The following is a 17,439-nucleotide window of genomic DNA, read 5'->3' on the forward strand; positions in this document are numbered from 1 at the left end:
CCTAGAATAGCTGGACATACAAAGGTCAGAGGGATATACAAAGGAGGGGGTCAGCCAAATGACCAACTGATGGATTACAGACATCAATCACATCACAGGGGAGACACATAAGTCTGTTTGATCTTAGACAACCATATGAAGAGAAGGTGACACATGGGCGCCAGGACAGCTGGACACACTAGAACTAGAGGAGACACACAGTCTGCTGATCCGAGATAAAAGACACACATACAAAAGAACACATGAAGTAAATTACAGGGTCAAAGCATAGGCCATAGGATAGAGGGACGTATATTATCTTTAGGTCAAAGCAAGGGTCTTGTCATCATTATAATCTGACGGAAAGCAGATGTGGGCGTTATTTGGCTGAACAAGAAGGGATGCACGGATTGGGATGTACCTGCATTTGCATGGGGGATGGACTGATGATGTATGTATGTATATAAAATGAGAGCAAGAGCTCTGGAAAGGTGTGTGTTCTGCGGACCACTCCGGCTTGCGATACTCTTGTATTAAAAGTCTATTGAATTCACGGGTTCGTGAAAGCGTCGATTTGAAATGATTAGCCACGACAATTCATAGATGAACAGTGCCATTATACCCATCCCCTGGGGGAAACTATCACTACAGGAAACTCCCAATAAGGTATATAGTAGTTTTCCTACACACTGAAGTGTTCGCAGATTAGAGAAACTAAACCTCTGTCGGAATCTGTGTTATATATCACTAATCACCTGTTAAACCAGGGGTGTCAAAGTCAAATGGACGGAGGGCCAAATAAAAAATTTAGCTACAAGCCGAGGAAATGGACTGTTCGAATGTTCATTGAAAATTTTTAAATGACGCATATAGTCTAGTGAACCTAATTGAACCTACTGAAAACCTAACAAATATATTCCAATATGATCAGATAAATAAAGCAATATTTTCTTATGGCTCTGTCAGTAATCTTTAATTTTCAACAGACACAAAAGACAAATTTCCTTATATAAAAATCCCCATAACATGAACATTAAATGAAAGAAACCGGTATTCAAGGCACCATCAGTAGCCTATATTTTCTATTTTAGCAAAAGTGGGCTAAATTTACTTCAAAGAAAAAACAATAATAGCAATTTTCTATCATCCACTCAACTTGGTTTTAAATGCCTTCACTGTACTGTACATATCAGAGATGACACGATCCCGACCCTGCAGCTGCAAGTTCATTGCATTCAGATGACTCGTAATGTCACACAGAAAAGCCATTTCACACAGAAACATTTCGTCTCGGAGTTGTGTTGTGTCTTTCCTTTGCTGTCCAAGAACAGACAAATCTCCTCACGAAGCTCGAAACATCTTTGAAGCACCTTTCCCTGGCTTAGCCATCGCACCTCTGTGTGATAAGGCAAATCACCATGCTCCGTTTCTAACTCCGTCAGAAATGCCTTGAACTGGCGGTGATTCAAACCTTTGGCTCTGATAAAGTTAACTGTGCGCGTGATGATGCTCATTACATGCTCCATTTTCAAGGCTTTACCGCACAACGCTTCCTGGTGTATGATACAATGATAAGCTGTCAGCTCACCTGTCGCGTTTTCCTCTTGCATCTTTTCCCGTATCTTCGCCACCAGTCAGCTCCTGTGTCCACACATCGCAGGTGCTCCGTCGGTTGTCAAACCCACGAGTTTTTCCCAAGGCAGCTCCATCTCATTTACACATCTTGACACCTCTTCATACAAATCATGCCCGTAGTTGTGCCATGCATAGGACGTAAAGCCAAAACTCCTCTGTCACGCTTTAGGCTGGAGTCCACTCCGCGGATGAAAATTGACAACTGGGCAATGTCAGAAATGTCGGTGCTCTCATCCACAGCCAAGGAATATGCAATGAAATCTTTTCCCTTTTTCACAAGCTGCTCTTTTAGATTGATGGACAACTGGTCTACTCTCTCGGCAATGGTGTTTCTGCTCAGACTCACATTTAAAAAGAGTTGCCTTTTTCTGGGCAAACTTCGTCACAAACTTTAATCATGCAGTTTTTGATGAAATCCCCTCCGTAAATGGCCGGGCTGATTTAGCGATCTCTTCTGCCAAAATAAAACTGGCCTTGACAGCAGCCTGGCCTTGTGATTTGGCTTTTTTGAACAGAGCCTGTCGAGATTTGAGGCCTCGTTTTAATTCCTCTGCCTTTTGTAGCCTTTGTTCCATGTCCATATTCTTGTTTTTGTCCGCGTGTTTCGTTTCATAATGTCGTCTCAGATTATACTCTTTCAGTACCGCCACACTTTCTCCACACAGAAGACACACAGGTTTTCCAGCTACCTCCGTGAACAAATACTCCGACTCCCACCTTGTTTGAAACCCCCGGTTCTCAGTGTCCACCTTCCGTTTTGCCATTTTTGATGGGTATCTGAAAGTTAATTTTACTGTGATGCTGACAACTGCTGTGCCAATAAATATTGAAATGAAGCAGCCTACTGCTCGGTGCGTCACCGTTGCATTGTGGGAAATGTAGTATTGGTGCGTGTAAAAGATCTGCGGGCTGCCGGCTTGCTGCGGTCTGCGGGCCGGTTCTAATAACAAATCAAGATCATCCCAGGGGCCGTAAAAAACCTTCTCGCGGGCCGGATGTGGCCCGCGGGCCTTGACTCTGACATATGTGTGTTAAACCATCCACTCTACCTCTGACAGATTTGAGAGCGTAACACATGCTATTTAGCAGACACATTTATCCGATGCGTGCATACCTTTTTACGCATGGGTGACCCCAGCAAAGTTGGAACCCATAGCCTTTGGCATTCCAAACGCCATGCTCTACCAACTGAGCCACACAGGACCACATTTGAAATAACAGAAGACAACTAACCAACAGCACTCTCACCCTCCTAGTATGTTGGGTCATACATTTTTTATGTCCACAAAATGTTATACAGCTGCTGCTGGTCCTCCGCTGCTCCCCTCCTGAGATCATAAAATAGAACTTGGTATCCTAGTTGACCTTTTTGAAGCTAAGGCCGATAGCTGTAATCAGCTATAGACACATTCAAATCAGAGTTTACTCTGACCCAGAGGGTGGAGATGTTTTGACCAGTGTCACGCCTTGGTCTTAGTATTTTGTGTTTTCGTTATATATTTGGTCAGGCCAGGGTGTGACATGGGTTTATTTTGTTGTGTTTCGTATTGGGTTTTTTGTAGGCATTGGGATTGCGGCTGAGTAGGGGTGTCTAGAGTAGGCTTGGCTGCCTGAGGCGGTTCTCAATCAGAGTCAGGTGATTCTCGTTGTCTCTGATTGGGAACCATATTTAGGTAGCCTGGGATTCACTGTGTAGTTTGTGGGTGATTGTTCCTGTCTCTGTGTTAGTTATATCACCAGATAGGCTGTGTAGGTTTTCGCTTTCCATTTGTTGTTTTTGTATTGTTCGTGTTTTTTCCTTTATTAAAGATGTATCGAACTTACCACGCTGCATTTTGATCCGACTCTCCTTCAACAGACGAACGCGTTACAGAATCACCCACCACACCCGGACCAAGCAGCGTGGTAACAGGCAGCGACAGCAGGAGCAGCGAAGGTTGTTACACTTGGGAGGAGATACTGGCTGGAAGAGATCGCCTCCCATGGGAACAGGTGGAGGCACTTAGGAGAGTGGAGGCGACGATACGAGGGAACACGGTTGGCAAGGAAACCAGAAAGTCAGCCCCCTGTTAATTGTGAGGAGCAGCGATCAAAGGACTTCTGGACTTGGGAGGAGATATTGGACGGAAAGGGACCCTGGGCACAGCCTGGTGAATATCGACGCCCCAAAGAAGAACTGGGGGCGGGAAAGTGGAGAGGCGCTAATATGAAGAGGCAGCACGACGACGCGGATGGAAGCCTGAGAGTCAGCCCCAAAAATGTATTGGGGAGGGGGCTCACAGGGAGTATGGCTATGCCAGGTAGGAGACCTGTGCAAACTCCCTGTGTCATGTTTTGTCATTTATTATCTTGTCTTGTCCCTGTGCTTCCCATTCTATTCGTTTCCCTCTGCTGGTCTTATTAGGTTCTTTCCCTCTTTCTATCCCTCTCTCTCCCCCTCCCTCTCTCACTCTCTCGCTCTCTCTTCTCTCTATCGTTCCGTTCCTGCTCCCAGCTGTTCCTATTCCCCTAATCAATCATTTAGTCTTCCCACACCTGTTCCCGATCCTTTCCCCTGATTAGAGTCCCTATTTCTTCCTTTGTGTTCCGTTCCTGTCCTGTCGGTTCCTTGTCTAGAATTCACCGTGCTGTGTTTGTGTATCGCCCTGTCGTGTCGTGTTTTCCTCAGATGCTGCGTGGTGAGCAGGTGTCTGAGTCTGTCTGGTTCAAGTGCCTTCCCGAGGCAACCTGCTGTTCACCTGCTGTTCAAGATCGAGTCTCCAGTTTGTCCTCGTCATTTCGAGTGAAAGTTGTGTTTTTTGTTTGTATTTACTTTACTGGATTAAAGACTCTGTTTTCGCCTAAGTCGCTTTTGGGTCCTCTTTCACCTGCATGACAGAAGGAACCGACCAAGGAATGGACCCAGCGACTTCAGACGCTCGTTACACTGCCGTCAAGATCCAAGGAGCCATGCTCGGCAGACACGAGCAGGAATTGTCTGCTGCTCGCCATGCCGTGGAGAACCTGGCCGCTCAGGTTTCCGACCTCTCTGGACAGTTCCAGAGTCTACGTCTCGTGCCACCTGTTACTTCCTGGCCTGCCGAGCCTCCAGAACCTAGGGTTAATAACCCACCTTGCTACTCCGGGCAGCCCACTGAGTGCCGCTCCTTTCTCACGCAGTGTGAGATTGTGTTCTCTCTCCAACCCAACACATACTCTAGAGAGAGAGCTCGGGTTGCTTACGTCATTTCACTCCTTACTGGCCGGGCTCGAGAATGGGGCACAGCTATCTGGGAGGCAAGGGCTGATTGCTCTAACAAGTTCCAGAACTTTAAAGAGGAGATGATTCGGGTTTTTGACCGTTCAGTTTTTGGTAGGGAGGCTTCTAGGGCCCTGGCTTCCTTATGCCAAGGTGAACGGTCCATAACGGATTATTCTATTGAGTTTCGCACTCTTGCTGCCTCTAGTGAGTGGAACGAGCCGGCGCTGCTCGCTCGTTTTCTGGAGGGACTCCACGCAGTGGTTAAGGATGAGATTCTCTCCCGGGAGGTTCCTTCAGATGTGGACTCTTTGATTGCTCTCGCCATCCGCATAGAACGACGGGTAGATCTTCGTCACCGGGCTCGTGGAAGAGAGCTCGCATCAACGGTGTTTCCTGCTCCGCATCGCAACCATCTCCTCCTCTGGCTCAGAGTCTGAGCCCATGCAGCTGGGAGGGATTCGCATCTCGACTAAGGAGAGGGAACGGAGGATCACCAACCGCCTGTGCCTCTATTGCGGAGTTGCTGGACATTTTGTTAATTCATGTCCAGTAAAGCCAGAGCTCATCTGTAAGCGGAGGGCTACAGGTGAGCGCAACTACTCAAGTCTCTCCATCAAGATCCTGTACTACTTTGTCGGTCCATCTACGCTGGACCGGTTCGGGTGCTACATGTAGTGCCTTGATAGACTCTGGGGCTGAGGGTTGTTTCATGGACGAAGCATGGGTTCGGAAACATGACATTCCTTTCAGAGAGTTAGAGAAGCCTACGCCCATGTTCGCCTTAGATGGTAGTCATCTTCCCAGTATCAGATTTGAGACACTACCTTTAACCCTCACAGTATCTGGTAACCACAGTGAGACTATTTCTTTTTGATTTTTCATTCACCGTTTACACCTGTTGTTTTGGGTCATCCCTGGCTAGTATGTCATAATCCTTCAATTAATTGGTCTAGTAATTCTATCCTATCCTGGAACGTTTCTTGTCATGTGAAGTGTTTAATGTCTGCCATCCCTCCCGTTTCTTCTGTCCCTACTTCTCAGGAGGAACCTGGCGATTTGACAGGAGTGCCGGAGGAATATCATGATCTGCGCACGGTCTTCAGTCGGTCCCGAGCCAACTCCCTTCCTCCTCACCGGTCGTATGATTGTAGTATTGATCTCCTTCCGGGGACCACTCCTCCTCGGGGTAGACTATACTCTCTGTCGGCTCCCGAACGTAAGGCTCTCGAGGATTATTTGTCTGTGTCTCTTGACGCCGGTACCATAGTGCCTTCTTCCTCTCCGGCCGGGGCGGGGTTCTTTTTGTTAAGAAGAAGGACGGTACTCTGCGCCCTGCGTGGATTATCGAGGGCTGAATGACATAACGGTTAAGAATCGTTATCCGCTTCCCCTTATGTCATCAGCCTTCGAGATTCTGCAGGAGCCAGGTGCTTTACTAAGTTGGACCTTCGTAACGCTTACCATCTCGTGCGCATCAGAGAGGGGGACGAGTGGAAAACGGCGTTTAACACTCCGTTAGGGCATTTTGAGTACCGGGTTCTGCCGTTTGGTCTCGCCAATGCGCCAGCTGTTTTTCAGGCATTAGTTAATGATGTTCTGAGAGACATGCTGAACATCTTTGTTTTTGTCTATCTTGACGATATCCTGATTTTTTCTCCGTCACTCGAGATTCATGTTCAGCACGTTCGACGTGTTCTACAGCGTCTTTTAGAGAATTGTCTCTACGTAAAGTCTGAGAAGTGCTCTTTTCATGTCTCCTCCGTTACTTTTCTCGGTTCCGTTATTTCCGCTGAAGGCATTCAGATGGATTCCGCTAAGGTCCAAGCTGTCAGTGATTGGCCCGTTCAAGGTCACGTGTCGAGTTGCAGCGCTTTTTAGGTTTCGCTAATTTCTATCGGCGTTTCATTCGTAATTTCGGTCAAGTTGCTGCCCTCTCACAGCTCTTACTTCTGTCAAGACGTGTTTTAAGTGGTCCGGTTCCGCCCAGGGAGCTTTTGATCTTCTAAAAGAACGTTTTACGTCCGCTCCTATCCTCGTTACTCCTGACGTCACTAGACAATTCATTGTCGAGGTTGACGCTTCAGAGGTAGGCGTGGGAGCCATTCTATCCCAGCGCTTCCAGTCTGACGATAAGGTTCATCCTTGCGCTTATTTTTCTCATCGCCTGTCGCCATCTGAGCGCAACTATGATGTGGGTAACCGTGAACTGCTCACCATCCGCTTAGCCCTAGGCGAATGGCGACAGTGGTTGGAGGGGGCGACCGTTCCTTTTGTCGTTTGGACAGACCATAAGAACCTTGAGTACATCCGTTCTGCCAAACGACTTAATGCCCGTCAAGCTCGTTGGGCGTTGTTTTTCGCTCGTTTCGAGTTTGTGATTTCTTACCGTCCGGGTAGCAAGAACACCAAGCCTGATGCCTTATCCCGTCTGTTTAGTTCTTCTGTGGCTTGACTGATCCCGAGGGATTCTTCCTTATGGGCGTGTTGTCGGGTTAACAGTCTGGGGAATTGAAAGACAGGTTAAGCAAGCACTCACGCACACTGCGTCGCCGCGCGCTTGTCCTAGTAACCTCCTTTTCGTTCCTGTTTCCACTCGTCTGGCTGTTCTTCAGTGGGCTCACTCTGCCAAGTTAGCTGGTCATCCCGGTGTTCGAGGCACTCTTGCGTCTATTCGCCAGCGCTTTTGGTGGCCGACTCAGGAGCGTGACACGCGCCGTTTCGTGGCTGCTTGTTCGGACTGCGCGCAGACTAAGTCGGGTAACTCTCCTCCTGCCGGTCGTCTCAGACCGCTCCCCATTCCTTCTCGACCATGGTCTCACATCGCCCTAGACTTCATTACCGGTCTGCCTTTGTCTGCGGGGAAGACTGTGATTCTTACGGTTGTCGATAGGTTCTCTAAGGCGGCACATTTCATTCCCCTCGCTAAACTTCCTTCCGCTAAGGAGACGGCACAAATCATTATCGAGAATGTATTCAGAATTCATGGCCTCCCGTTAGACGCCGTTTCAGACAGAGGCCCGCAATTCACGTCACAGTTTTGGAGGAGTTCTGTCGTTTGATTGGTGCGTCCGTCAGTCTCTCTTCCGGGTTTCATCCCCAGTCTAACGGTCAAGCAGAGAGGGCCAATCAGACGATTGGTCGCATACTACGCAGCCTTTCTTTCAGAAACCCTGCGTCTTGGGCAGAACAGCTCCCTGGGCAGAATACGCTCACAATTCGCTTCCTTCGTCTGCTACCGGGTTATCTCCGTTTCAGAGTAGTCTGGGTTACCAGCCTCCTCTGTTCTCATCCCAGCTTGCCGAGTCCAGCGTTCCCTCCGCTCAAGCGTTTGTCCAACGTTGTGAGCGCACCTGGAGGAGGGTGAGGTCTGCACTTTGCCGTTACAGGGCACAGACTGTGAGAGCCGCCAATAAACGCAGGATTAAGAGTCCAAGGTATTGTTGCGGCCAGAGAGTGTGGCTTTCCACTCGCAACCTTCCTCTTACGACAGCTTCTCGTAAGTTGACTCCGCGGTTCATTGGTCCGTTCCGTGTCTCCCAGGTCGTCAATCCTGTCGCTGTGCGACTGCTTCTTCCGCGACATCTTCGTCGCGTCCATCCTGTCTTCCATGTCTCCTGTGTCAAGCCCTTTCTTCGCACCCCGTTCGTCTTCCCTCCCCCTCCCGTCCTTGTCGAGAGCGCACCTATTTACAAGGTACATAAGATCATGGACATGCGTTCTCGGGGACGGGGTCACCAATACTTAGTGGATTGGGAGGGTTACGGTCCTGAGGAGAGGAGTTGGGTTCCGTCTCGGGACGTGCTGGACCGTTCACTCATTGATGATTTCCTCCGTTGCCGCCAGGATTCCTCCTCGAGTGCGCCAGGAGGCGCTCGGTGAGTGGGGGGTACTGTCATGTTTTGTCATTTATTATCTTGTCTTGTCCCTGTGCTTCCCATTCTATTCGTTTCCCTCTGCTGGTCTTATTAGGTTCTTTCCCTCTTTCTATCCCTCTCTCTCCCCCTCCCTCTCTCACTCTCTCGCTCTCTCTTCTCTCTATCGTTCCGTTCCTGCTCCCAGCTGTTCCTATTCCCCTAATCAATCATTTAGTCTTCCCACACCTGTTCCCGATCCTTTCCCCTGATTAGAGTCCCTATTTCTTCCTTTGTGTTCCGTTCCTGTCCTGTCGGTTCCTTGTCTAGAATTCACCGTGCTGTGTTTGTGTATCGCCCTGTCGTGTCGTGTTTTCCTCAGATGCTGCGTGGTGAGCAGGTGTCTGAGTCTGTCTGGTTCAAGTGCCTTCCCGAGGCAACCTGCTGTTCACCTGCTGTTCAAGATCGAGTCTCCAGTTTGTCCTCGTCATTTCGAGTGAAAGTTGTGTTTTTTGTTTGTATTTACTTTACTGGATTAAAGACTCTGTTTTCGCCAAGTCGCTTTTGGGTCCTCTTTCACCTGCATGACACCCTGTGCTTACCGGGGGGCTAGAGAGACCGGGCAGGCACCGTGTTATGCTATGGAGTGCACGGTGTCTCCAGTGCGGGTGCATAGCCCAGTGCGGTACATACCAGTTCTTCGTATTGGCCGGGCTAGAGTGGGCATCGAGCCAGGTAAGATTGGGCAGGCTTGGTGCTCAAGAGCTCCAGTGCGCCTGCACGGTCCGGCCTATCCAGAGCCACCTCCACACACCAGTCCTCCGGTGGCAGCTCCCCGCACCAGGCTTCCTGTGCGTGTCCTCGATCCAGTACCACCAGTTCCAGCACCACGCACCAGGCCTTCAGTGCGCCTCGCCTGTTCAGCACAGCCAGAGCCTTCCTTCCCTCTAGCGCTGTCGGAGCCTCCCGCCTGTTCAGCGCAGCCAGCGCTTTCCTCCTCTCCTGCGCTGCCGGAGTCTCCTGCCTGTTCAGCACAGCCAGAGCCTTCCTTCCCTCTAGCGCTGTCGGAGCCTCCCGCCTGTTCAGCGCTTCCAGAGCCTTCCTCCTCTACAGCGCTGCCGGAGCCTCCTGCCTGTTCAGCGCAGCCTGAGCTGCCAGTCTGCATGGAGCAGCCTGAGCTGTCAGACTGCATGGAGCAGCCAGAGCTGCCAGTCTGCATGGAGCAGCCAGAGCTGCCAGTCTCCATGGAGCAGCCAGAGCTGCCAGTCTGCATGGAGCAGCCAGAGCTGCCAGTCTGCATGGAGCAGCCAGAGCAGCTAGATCCGCCAGTCAGCCATGATCTTCCAGATCTGCCAGTCAACCAGATTCTTCCAGATCTGCCAGTCAACCAGATTCTTCCAGATCTGCCAGTCAACCAGACTCTTCCAGATCCGCCAGCCAGCCAGGATCTGCCGGAGCCAACTACCTGCCTGAGCTTCCTCTCAGTACTGGGCTTCCTCTCAGTCCCGGGCTTCCCCTCAGTCCCGGGCTTCCCATCAGTCCCAGGCTTCCCCTCAGTCCCGAGCTTCTCCTCAGTCCCGAGCTTCCCCTCAGTCCCGAGCTCCCCCTCAGTCCCGAGATCCCCCTCAGTCCCGAGCTTCCCCTCAGTCCCGAGCTGCCCCTCAGTCCAGTGGGGTCCTTGGTGAGGGTTATTAGGCCAAGGTTGGCGGCGAGTGTCGCCAATCAAAGGACTCGTTACAGGGGGACTAAGACTTGGTTGGAGTGGGGTCCACGTCCCGAGCCGGAGCTGCCACCGTGGACAGACGCCCACCCGGACCCTTCCCTATGGGTTTAGGTGTGCGGCCGGGAGTCCGCACCTTGGGGGGGGGGTTCTGTCACGCCTTGGTCTTAGTATTTTGTGTTTTCGTTATATATTTGGTCAGGCCAGGGTGTGACATGGGTTTATTTTGTTGTGTTTCATATTGGGGTTTTTGTAGGCATTGGGATTGCGGCTGAGTAGGGGCCTGAGGCGGTTCTCAATCAGAGTCAGGTGATTCTCGTTGTCTCTGATTGGGAACCATATTTAGGTAGCCTGGGTTTCACTGTGTAGTTTGTGGGTGATTGTTCCTGTCTCTGTGTTAGTTATATCACCAGATAGGCTGTGTAGGTTTTCGCTTTCCGTTTGTTGTTTTTGTATTGTTCGTGTTTTTTCCTTTATTAAAGATGTATCGAACTAACAACGCTGCATTTTGGTCCGACTCTCCTTCAACAGACGAACGCCGTTACAACCAGTGTCGAAGCAATTGGAGAGCGAATAGAGATAAGATGAGTATGTAATGAGTGGTTTGTCCTTCAGTAGATTGGTACAGACCTTCAGAGGGACGTGTGTCTCCCCACATGCACGTGTGAGTCTATTAAACCTTTTAAAATATAAAAACGTGTTTGCTTTATCCTGTTATCCAGCATTTTCCACACCTTGAAAAAATGTATTATTCTCAACAAGACCAGTAGCCATACATGAGTTTTAGGTCTGTAAATATAGGGACAAAATACAGAGTAACAACCTAATGCATACAAACGTGTTACTGTTTTATTCATCTGCTGCTGGTCCTCCGCTGCTCCCCCTCCTTTCCTTACAACGGCAGTACCATCTATCACAGTTGCCATGTATACGCCGTGGGAACAGGAGGACAGCTGGTCTGACCTTGAACTAGCCTCAGCTAGACAGCTGGCCTGACCTCAGAAACAATAGATTAAATTACATGCACCGACCTCACCATGAAATGCTTACTTACAAGGCCTCATTTATCAATCGAGCGTAGGCACAAATCTGTGTAAACCATGAGTGGGATGGGAACGTGGACAATAACAGTTAGCCTATCTATTGTTTCAGAGACTGTAGCCAGTTCAAGGCCAGACTAGCTCTCCTCCTGTTCTCACAGTGTATACAGTTAGCCCATCTTGTGAATGTGTGAGGAACGTAGAGCTCTCACACATACACACGCGGGGAGGTACACAAAATGTACACGCGAACGTATGCAGTAATACACCCAGGCCTCACCTCTGTCCCCAGTGCCCCACTTGAGCATTGGGTCTACAGCATAGATGGCCTGGGAGGAGGGGTAGGCACACACACCGCAGGGGGGCCGGCCCGGGACGAGGCTGCCTGGAAGAGCTCTGCAAATGTCTTGAACAACTCCCTCTGAGAGAGAGGAGAGAAGGGGGAGAGGTAAAACGTGAGAAGGAGGTAGAGAGAGAAATAAACAAAGGGAGGAGGTAGGCAGAGAAAGATGAGGTGGAGATAAGGGATAGAGGGACAGAGATAGAGGATGGGAGTAGAGAGAGAACAATAACAACTGTATTATGTACAGTGTTGGGGGTGTCGGGGTAGGTTCCTTGTTCCTTGTCAATCATTGGCTTATTGGTGAAAACAGCAGGCAGGCAATATTTTTTTTAAGTAAACATATCAAACCGTTATTAATGCAATTGCAGACAGATGTTAGCAATAGAAACACAGCATGTATGTCTCAGAGTACGTTCTGCAACCAACCAAAGGGCACAGCTGATTATATACATGTGATCACCTACCTCAATGTATATGTGCAGTAATAAGCTGAGGTAACCTAGTACAGTAGCTTCTCTGAATGAATTAGCATTGTCCCCTGTCACACAAGATCAAAATGTCAAAACCAGACAGTGGTTACTTCTCTTTATATAGTTTCGGTCTGACTCACACCTGGCCTGCAAGCACACTCGTGCACCATTAGGGCTTAACACTAAAGATAGCTTGTGCAAAGTATAGTGGCAGAGTTCACAAAATAGCAAAAGTACCATAGTGAGACAAGCATAGGAATCTTAAGATCCCCTTAATCAATAATGGGGAGGGTCTTTGGGACCCTACCACCCTACAGGGGTAACAATTATAGGATACGGACCTGGAGAACCTGAGTTCAATTCGGTAGGCCCATTGTGTAATGACCGTAAATATCTGGTGTAGGGTAGGTTTCATAAGGATAGGTCCCGAGTAGAGCTTTTCCTCTGCGACATCCAGATAAACATCTGGTGTAGGGTAGGTTCCATAAGGTTAGGTCCCAAGTGGGTGCGTGATTCTCTGCGAGATTCATGGGTGTCATTACAGTGTCGGGTAGGGTCCATTAAGGATAGGTCCCTAGTGGGGGAATTCCCTTGCAAGATCTGTAAGAGAGACAAAAGTCACAGCCACAATGGCCATGAAGTCAGAGGTGTATGTGGGTGTATGAATGTTTGGACAACCATAGTCTGTAGTAACAGTAGCAGGAAAGAGAGAAGGAGGTTCAAGGATAAAATGTGACTAAATTACTAATAGGCTACATTGTTATTACTTAACGCCATTGTGTGGTGACGCCGTGCTAATAAGAACTGAAATGGTTTCTAGAGGCTAGGATACTCCTGGGGAGGGAGGAGTAGAAAAGTAAAATGTTACCATAGCCTTAGAGGCACAAAAAAAGCATATGATCAAAACTAAGAACCAAATAAATGTTTGGGAAAATGTACCAAATTGGAAAAAAATTGGTACACATTTTCCGGTAGATGGAAATTCTAAAACCAGCCAAGAGTGTATGGATGGAATCGTAATGTGGAACACTGAGATCAGGGAACGGTCCAAACCACAATACAGGCATCCTAATCACAGCATTTTATCAGCAGCGGATAAAACTAGAAAAAGAAAAAAAGAAAGATCTGCGCGGTAAAATGGAGCAGGCAGACGACAAGAGTTCTAGCAACTAGTGAGGTTTTGTAAGACGAGAGTTCTAGCAACTAGTGAGGTTTTGTAAGACGAGAGTTCTAGCAACTAGTGAGGTTTTGTAAGACGAGAGTTCTAGCAACTAGTGAGGTTTTGTAAGACGAGAGTTCTAGCAACTAGTGAGGTTTTGTAAGACGAGAGTTCTAGCAACTAGTGAGGTTTTGTAAGACGAGAGTTCTAGCAACTAGTGAGGTTTTGTAAGACGAGAGTTCTAGCAACTAGTGAGGTTTTGTAAGACGAGAGTTCTAGCAACTAGTGAGGTTTTGTAAGACGAGAGTTCTAGCAACTAGTGAGGTTTTGTAAGACGAGAGTTCTAGAATCCAGTGAGTAAAAAAACAAAATGGAAAAATCACAGTTTGATTTACATGTCGTAGCAGTATCAATTCGGAGAGAGGTTGGTTTATGCCCTATAAGGGGGAACCATGAAAGGTTATGTGGAAATAGGAAAGCAAGTATTAATCATTTTGGTGATGTGTGTTATCAATAATAGTGATAGTTGAGGCAATACGGGAAAAAGACATTAAAAGTCATCCATATTCTCCAGTAATAAATTCGCAAACGCTACGGTTTCGGTTCTAATACAAGGTTTTAAGTGCCATGACCAATTAATGATTAAACCGGGGAAGTGGGTAGCGCTACCTTGGAAAATGGTTAATAGAAGGTATGTATTATAGATGGGAGTGCATTGAAAGAATTTGCACTTCTGCTTTGATGGCAGGTTTGAACCCTGTGATCAAAACGATACTTGCGGGGGTGTTGGGATTTAATTCAAGAGGATGTTTTAGAGAGTGGAATATAACTCACTTCAGCAGACGTGCGAGGGGTAATAGGGCCATAGGGAAAAATCACTAACTATAGTTTCAATGGCCAAGGTAAACCAATGTAGTGGAAAAGCATCAAAGCGTAGGGAGACAGAGTCCTGTTTTAGGTGTGGGGCTATTTGGTCATTGGAAAAGGGAGTGTTAAGTTGGTATGGAGCCTGCTATAATCTGAAAAAATGTTGGCATCGTTTTCAAAAGGGCAACTATGGGAGAATGATGTACATATATGAAGGAACATAATACTGTAACACAAGAGAGAGATACACTTATAGAGTGCATTTGCCATTCTGGTAAAATACATTGTCTATTGTATAGGAGAGGAGACCAGAGGAGGACATGAGAGTATGGAACAGGTGAGAACACTAAAAACAGACCACGTGAAGAGAAGACGACACATAGGCGCCTAGGACAGCTGGACTGAGGGAAGTAACTTAATTTGCATGTGGGATGGACTCATATGTTGTATGTGTATAAATCAGAACGAGTGCTCTGAAAAAAGGTGTGTGTTCCGCGGACCACTCCGGCTTGCAATACGTTGTATTAAAAGTCTATTATTGAATTCACCAGTTCTTGTAAGCGTTATATTTGAACCGATTTTCCACGACACAACAACAAATCCTCGAGAGTAGCAGGAGAGGAAATGTCACATATCGTTGTATAGCCTTGGTTCGATCGATAGTAGTTCATAGAGATGACAGTTTCTATGTGAAGGAAGATGTATGAGATCACGTCTTACCTAACTTTTTAGTAGAGGCCACCGATCAAATATTGTGGATTCCTTACGATGAGATATTGGCAACATTTTCCACAGGGAAACATATTTTAGATGTAATGATTGGAGAGAAGGAGGAGTGCCTAAAGTGGAGTATATATACTTGTGGTGGTGGAAACATGTTTTTGTCTGAATACAGTGACCCATTGGGAAGAATTAAGCTTCTCTAGTGTCCGTGAGTTATTTACTCTGAAAAATGAGAACCTAACAAAAGTAATATAAGCCGAGCTGGTCCATGAAGTAACTCCCTTTCCAGCCTTGGAACACACTTTTTAAACAGGTTTCATCCTTATATCACACACATAGTAAATCCTCTTTATGTTAATGATTCATCCACTCTGGCATTTAGCCACCGTTATCCTTTTGGTTTTACATCAGGGCATAGAAACATTATGTCATAGCAATAGAACAAAAATAAACAGACATGACCACTCTCAAGACAGGTGCATGTCTAATGGTGCCTAATGGCCTAGACACACATACTGTTTGTTTATCCCATGTGTAACTCTGTGTTGTTGTTTTTGTCGCACAGCTTTGCTTTATCTTGGCCAGGACGCAGTCGTGAAATGAGAACTTGTTCTCAACTGGCCTACCTGGTTAAATAAAGGTGAAATAAAAAATATTAAATTAAACACACATATAGAGTGCACTTATCTTGCTGACTACTATGAAATGTTTAATGGGCACATAAGTACTGGAACATTTCCAATAATAAAGAGAATTAGGTTCTAATTCTCAGAGTAAATAACTCAACGGACACTATGAAAGCTGAACCAAGTTTAATTCTTCCCAGAGAGTCAATACAGCTGCATTAGACAAAACATGTTTCCACCACCACAAGTATATATACTCCAATTTAGGCCCTCCTCCTTCTCTCCAATCCTTACATCTATTATGGTTTGACAGGAAGATTAAGTAATAGGGTAATAAAACCATTTCTCCCTTAACCTCTCTAGGTGTAATGCGTCTGTGTGTAGCTGTTGTAGATGAGTCAGGCGCAGGACAGCAGATATGAGTAATGTACGCAATTCTCCTCGAAAAATAATCACAATACATGCCAATAAATCCAAGGCCTACCTGGCCAACATCTGGTGAAATTGCAGAGCGCCAAATTCAAAAACAGAAATACTCATAATAAAATTCATAAAACATACAAGTGTTATACATCGGCTTAAAGATTAACTTCTTGTTAATCCAACCGTTGTGTCAGATTTCAAAAAAGGCTTTACGGCAAAAGCATACCATGCGATTATCTGAGGACAGCGCCCAGCACACACAACATTACAAACAGTTACCAGCTGATAGAGGAATTCTAAATTCCTTTAATGTTTTAATTGCCAATACCAATTAGCACTCATTTCTAATTCATTTAATGAGTTGTAAATTCATTAATTATGCATGAAGTAGATTGAGACCAGTCTTAAAAGCCAGGTTAAAGAGCGTTTTAATTCCAGAGAGTACTAACCACATACACAGATTTCCACAGGTTATAAACTCAAAATGACATCAGTTTCCCACGATAGCCCCGTTGTTTTTTTGTTTAGGTCCGGAGATGCTGTCATGTTTTGTCTTAGATTGTCTTGTCATTTTGCTTTTCCCTCTGTTCATTTTCCCCCCTGCTGGTCTTTTTAGGTTCGTTCCCCTTTTTCTCTCTCCCTTCCTCTCTCTCTTCTCTCTATCGTTCCGTTCCTGCTCCCAGCTGTTCCTATTCCCCTAATCAATCATTTAGTCTTCCCACACCTGTTCCCGATCCTTTTCCCTGATTAGAGTCCCTATTTCTCTCCTTGTTTTCCGTTCCTGCCCTGTCGGATCCTTGTCTATTGTTCACCGTGCTGTGTCTATGTATCGCCCTGTCGTGTCGTGTTTCCCTCAGATGCTGCGTGGTGAGCAGGTGTCTGAGTCTGCTACGTTCAAGTGCCTTCCCTAGGCAACCTGCAGTTCTTGATCAAGTCTCCAGTCTGTTCTCGTCATTACGAGTAGAATTATGCCTTTTGATTGTAAAGTTACTTTACTGGATTAAAGACTCTGTTTTCGCCAAGTCGCTTTTGGGTCCTCATTCACCTGCATAACAGAAGGATCCGACCAAAGAATGGACCCAGCGACTACAGATGCTCGTAACACTGCCGTCGAGATCCAAGGAGCCATGCTCGGCAGACACGAGCAGGAATTGTCTGCTGCTCGCCATGCCATGGAGAACCTGGCCGCTCAGGTTTCCGACCTCTCTGGACAGTTCCAGAGTCTTCGTCTCGTGCCACCTGTTACTTCCTGGCCTGCCGAGCCTCCGGAACCTAGGGTTAATAACCCACCTTGCTACTCCGGGCAGCCCACGGAGTGCCGCTCCTTTCTCACCCAGTGTGATATTGTGTTCTCTCTCCAAC

Source organism: Oncorhynchus gorbuscha, linkage group LG25 (assembly GCF_021184085.1).
Source record: "Oncorhynchus gorbuscha isolate QuinsamMale2020 ecotype Even-year linkage group LG25, OgorEven_v1.0, whole genome shotgun sequence".
Classification (NCBI taxonomy): Eukaryota; Metazoa; Chordata; class Actinopteri; order Salmoniformes; family Salmonidae; genus Oncorhynchus; species Oncorhynchus gorbuscha.